The following is a 6302-nucleotide window of genomic DNA, read 5'->3' on the forward strand; positions in this document are numbered from 1 at the left end:
AAACTCGACCGCTTCTTTTTTTTTTTTTTTTTTTGCGACAGCCATCTTTCTTTTGTTGTCTTTATGAGTGGACAATCAAGATCTTGTCTGCTTCTCTTGCTTTCTCTGTTTAAGTATTTTGATGGGTGTGTCATGTAATGGTGTGTTGTAAATTAAGCTTGATGGTGATATTTAGCTCGATTGGCTCGATATTTTAGCTCGATCATTATCTGGGATTTCTGGATATTCATGAAGAGTGTTTGGCCGAACCATCAAAGATCATCAAAATAAATACTATACTGAAGAAAAAAAATAAGGGTCTCCTCACGACAGTCCTCTCTTCATCTCATCTCTTTCAGCGTGCTTGTCTGCGGCTCTTTATCATGAATAAAAAATGGGCCCAACTGATCAATTCGCTGGTGTTTTCACGAACCGGCACAGCCGGCCCCGGAGCCGCGAAAGTAAGTTTCGAGATAATCGCGTTTGAAGTTTTTGCCTTTGCAAAATCCATGATTGCGCCTATATTTCACGTCCAGTTACCTAAATATCACACTGCACGACAGATTAGGAGTTGTTTGTGTGTTTCATGTTCTTGGTTCATCGTGAAAAACAAAAGTTTCGTTGAAATATCGGGCAAAGTCCGTCGTGCCGGTTCGTGAAAACACAAAAACACGTAAACAACGCTTCCAATATTTTCACGAACCGGCACCGTCGGCCGTGCCGCTTCGATTCTTCGCGCATGGTGCGGATTTCATTTTTCACGAAGTGACACCATCGGCGCACACGCGCTGCGCGTTAGGTTATCTTCATCATTTCTCATAGCCGCGCGCGCACATAATCGAGCGCGCGCATTAGCGATGCTCCTTTGTATACTAGTGATATGAATTGGGTATCAAGATTTTGTTTGATACTTTTTTTTTTCTTTCCCCCTTCTAAATCTCTCATCCATTCGCAGAAAGGCATTATTATTGAGTTGTTCTTCATTATATTACACATTGATCATTGCTCTCAGCTCATTGCATCGGTCTTTCTGCACATTATTTCGAATCATAATTTTCAAGATTCACTCTCTTCCTCGGAGCATTACTGTATCTCGTGCTATGTTGTTTTCGAATATGAAATGTAATCAGTTTGCTCTATTGCTTTGTGAATGTGTCATTCTTGTAAAGAAAATAATTCTGTGCTGGTAATACTCTCTTTCACTCTCTTTTCCACCCTTTCTTTCGCTTTCTTTCTCTCTCTCCCTCACACACAAACAAACACACAATCCCTCTCTCTATTTATTTCCTACATGTGACACCTTACAAAACTTTTTAAATTACATAAAAACTAAATGAGCTTTACTTGGGTATCTTTTCTCATTCATAGATTTATTACCACGTGTGTACACGAGTTTTAAATATGGCTTTTCAATAAACTATACGTGGATCATACTACTCATATAATGCAGATTCCAACTTGAATGAAGTTAGGTACAGTACATTACCTTTCATTTATTTTTCAGATGTAACGAAGGTTTCTGTTATGTTCTAACATTTATACCAAGCTCTGTATGTATCATCCACCTTGATGATATCTATATTTTATGGCATTCGGGGTACTACAATATTTCATTTTTTTTTTGTAGATTCAAAAATGTTATTCAGACGTATGAGACTAGACTGACTCTTGCCTTTAAAGCCCCAAAATCTTACAAAATAATGACCAAAATGTTCCACCTCCTTCCATATCCCATCACCTAACTTCAACCTGGTCAAATGCTGTTTACCAAACATTGACTTTATAATCAAACTAGAATTTGATGATATGAATACAAGTACATAATTACAAAGACACTAGCTGATTTGGTATGGATAACCTTCTTCATATTAAAGGCAATACAATCCTGTAGACAGTGACTGAACTAATTGATGTTTAAATTGCTGTGACAGTTCACAAAGTGTATTATAAATCTTCTGCAAACAGTCTTGATCTTCCCTCATTTTGTAAAAGTTTGTAAGCACTCATATTATGCACAGAATGTGCCTGAAATTTTATTCATTACCATACCATGTTATTTTGCAAGATATAAAAATCCTCATGTTTCCCTTTCTTTTCTATCACTGCTAGAGGATACCATAAACAAAGTTCCTTATCTAAGCTCAGTAAGAAGTGGCTATCAGATCTGCATTTACTCATTATTGTTTGAAAAGTAAAACCCACAAAAATATACAATATAAAAAGACATAGATAATGATGTCTAGGCCATAATTTCTGATGTGGACACAGACTGCAATAATATGGCTATGTATTGCAGTACATCTATCATCCAAGAAAACATTTTCTGTCAAAGTTTATTAGGCATTTTTTAGTTGCAGAGAGAGAGCAAGCAGAGGAAATGTAAGCATCCGATTTTTTATATCCCTCTTGCAGTCTACTAATACCTTTCTAACTTGCACAACTTGACTTGACTTGGTCCTGACTTTAGTTTATGTCTGCTGTGGGTGTCACAGGTGCTGGGGTAGGCATAATTCAAAAATACTGAAAATTGTTTATGGGTTTGGCCTAATGGTGGCTGGGCTAAGGGAGACAAAATGAATAGTGTGATGGGAGAGCTGGTTCATAAACAAAGTAAAAGAAGAGACATCAATATGGTATTTGACATTGCTATGGTTTTGTTGTGAAAAGCACTGTTTAAAGTCAGAGAGGGGAAGCATAATACAGTGGAAATTGAGGATGGCATCATTGTGACAAAGCAGTATAGAGAGACCCGTGGATTGATGGTTATCAAGAGTAATGTCAGTGAATAAGGTGACAGTGAGAGATACAGTATGTAGGATTAATGTCCCTTAATATCTCCTTGATTCTTTCACATACAATATTTTGAAAATTTGAGACTTTACTGATAAACGCACAACAGTACTTCATGGTTTCTTAATGTGACATGTTGATCTTGTCATTAATTACTTTGTGGATTGTCAGTCAAACAGATACAGAGATTACAAGCTATTCCAAACTCTGCTGCAAGAGTAGTGTCCAAATTTAAAAAAAAAATGAACAAAAAATTCACCAGTGCTAGGAAGCTTGCACTAGCTTCCAGTCAAAATTCATACACAGATCAAAATGTTGATATTAACTTTTGAATCCACACTATTTGAAAGAACTACTTTAAATAGGAAATACACCAGAGAGAAACCTTTGTTCAAAAGGTAGTGACTTATTTGTTATCCTGAATAAAAAAGCAATGGCATACATTTGCTTGTAATGTCTCTACCATTACAGTCTAAACGTGAAAAAAGGTATCATTGTAATTGCAATTGTATGTTTTTGTTCAATCATTTCTATCCTTGAGCACAAAAGGCATAATACAGAATGTTTCCATATGCTACATATTAAAGCACTGTTGATTATTATAATTATTACTATTTTTATTGTTATGATTATGATTATGACGATGATTATTATCATTATTATTATTATTATTATTATTATTATTATTATTATTATTATCATTATTAAAAATGATGTCCTACTTTATGACACCACTACCCTCCCCCCCCCCCCATTTCTGCACACATACAAACCCAAAGTCATTAAATAGAAAATCAAAAGAACATCGAAATAATGTTCTGCTAGAACCTGTCTGTCCATTCATAGAGCACACACTCTTGTGAAAAGTTTGATGCTGCTGTGTGGAGCAACTCTGTGATTGTGATGAAATATTGCTATGATCTCCTTCCACAATGATCCCATGGCTTGGATTTTAGTGCAGATGTTCAGCTCAGCCACCCTAGTCATTTGTAGCTGTTTCGGGTTTCTCTTGGCTTTCTCCAGTAGACAGTTGTTATCTGCTTCTCTCCCTATGCAAAGAGGAACAATTGTTTTTCACAGACAATGTTACTTCTCCATTGCAGAGGAGAATGATGACATTTGATACAACAGTCATAATATACTTCTTAATTAATTTCACACATTTTTAAAACTACACCGATTTCCCTAAGAAAATAATTATATGATAATGTTCCTTTCATATCAACACTTTGGTAATGTTTTACTCAAAAGTGCTAATACATCTTTTTTTTTTATCATAAAGTTTACATCAATGTGATACTGTGTATAACAAGACTGTAGTAGGATTACACCCAATTGTCCATTGACACTGGATTTTCTTAGTAATTGTCTATGACAAAATAAAACCAAATACTACATGAAAAGGTGTTATGCTGTTTATTGATCTTGCTCACCTTTAGCATGGTGCACAATGTAACCTTTGAGTGCAGTAAGAAGAGGATGCTACGCCAGACGAAATGGTGAATGAACATATTGTTGACTAGAATCAGGAGCAGAACTAAATTAAAGAATAAAGAAAGCAGGACATCACAAGTGAAAATCAGTGACACAGTCAATTCCATGTAAGTAATGTCTCAGACATTTGACTTCTGAGTGAACAAAGAAAAAAACACATTGACATGAGTAAAACTATAAATGTATATTGAGACAGTTCATTTTCATCGTCTCTGCCAAGAATTTGTCATACAGTATGTGCCATTGACTTTTGCAAAGTTGATGGTATCTCATATCAGTACAGAGTGTGTAACTGTTCTTCCTCATCTCCCTTGCCCCCCCCCCAATAAAAAAATAAAAACACAACAATAATCAAACTAACAATAAAAAACTACAGTTACAACAGTCCTGAAAGATACATGACACTGAAGAAATGCACACTACTACCACATCAAAATCAGACTGAGGGACAACATTGCCTTTATACCAAAATGCAACATGACTACAGATAATTAGATGTCAAAATGTTGGATTCCATGTTATGTCAGTGCTTCACATTCATAAAACTACAAATACAGTTGTAATTAAAGAAAGAGTAAGACAAAACAATCATTTCAGTATGTGGCAAATCATATTAGGAATATTATTATTACTAGTAGTGTGCCTGCACTGTCTATTACACACTGGTCTGTCTAATTTACTAAGTCCTTGACAGATAGCAGTGTAACTTACGGTTCTTGTTCAAGCTTGAGATGATAGGAGAAATCTGCAGGAATGTGGTATGGAGTACAATACTGTAAAGTAGCCCATCATCGAAGGACAGCACTCATTTCATTCCAGTCTGCAAGTTGTTGGGTTGTCCACACAAATGCCTCAATATCTGTTTGTAATGGAAGATGAATAAAAGATGTCAGTCACATGAAAGTCCATCACTACCAGTTCTGTAAGATCATAACATTGATGCACAGATTTGCAAAACATCACACTGCCCCCCCCCCCATCCCTTTCAGGTCTATATTCTACAGCTTACCAGAATCTGAAGTTTATGAACATCTCTCTGGTTTAATTTTACAATTTGCCTAGCTCTGAATCCCTAGCCTCCATCCCCCTCCCAAAAAAAAACCCTCTGTGTTTCAAAGAACCATCGATTGTAGAGAATCAAAACAAACAAAATGAAAAATCGCAACCTAAGGCAAAAGTACTTGCCACGTATAGGCCAATTACGTCTACATTGAGGCTTTTAGGCTCATAATATAGCATGATAGAACAATTTATGAATTCATGTGCTGAGCATAAACGTTGCACAGGAGTTTTTTTGTTTTTTTTTTCTTGTTGTCTATCCATTATTCCAAATCAAATTTGCTGGTACAGTATTCTTGACAACATTATCAAACTCTTCATTGTTGTTGGTAACGCCTCAATTAGACAGGGAGGTGGGAAGAGGACCTCCCTGATTTAACGTTAGACTTTTAGCAGAAGTAATTCTAAAATCGTTTTTTTTTTCATGGAGAATTCAAAGGTAATCAAAACAATTATTTTAGTATGTGGCAAATCATATTAGTGTGGCAAATCATATTAGTAATATTATTATTACCAGTAGTGTGCCTGCACTGTCTATTACACACTGGTCTGTCTAATTTACTCTAAATCCTTGACAGATAGCAACGTAACTTACGGGTCTTGTTCAAGCTTGAGATGATAGGAGAAATCTGCAGGAATGCGGTATGGAGTACAATACTGTAAAGTAGCCCATCATCGAAGGACAGCACTCATTTCATTCCAGTCTGCAAGTTGTTGGGTTGTGCACACAAAGGCCTCAATATCTGTTTGTAATGGAAGATGAATGAAAGATGTCAGTCACATGAAACTCCATCACTACCAGTTCTGTAAGATCATAAAATTGATGCACAGATTTGCAAAACATCACACTGCCCCCCCCCCCCCCCCCCCATCCCTTTCAGGTCTATATTCTACGGCTTACCAGAATCTGAAGTTTATGAACAATGAACATCTCTCTGGTTTAATTTTACAATTTGCCTAGCTCTGAATCCCTAGCCTCC

General features: G+C 36.2%; 1 long non-coding RNA gene across 1 annotated transcript; it reads right to left on the bottom strand.

Annotated features, from left to right (window-relative positions):
• Nucleotides 1-3683: 3683 nt before the first annotated feature.
• On the bottom strand, nucleotides 3684-6044 carry LOC139723977 (uncharacterized). The gene is made up of 4 exons (XR_011710405.1): nucleotides 5918-6044; nucleotides 4975-5122; nucleotides 4203-4306; nucleotides 3684-3818 (listed from the first exon to the last, which is right to left on the bottom strand). It is a non-coding gene; the product is annotated as an uncharacterized lncRNA (long non-coding RNA).
• Nucleotides 6045-6302: the final 258 nt, after the last annotated feature.

This window comes from Diadema antillarum, unplaced genomic scaffold (assembly GCF_040938485.1).
Source record: "Diadema antillarum isolate AM-2024a unplaced genomic scaffold, OU_Dant_1.0 scf00000204, whole genome shotgun sequence".
Lineage (NCBI taxonomy): Eukaryota > Metazoa > Echinodermata > Echinoidea > Diadematoida > Diadematidae > Diadema > Diadema antillarum.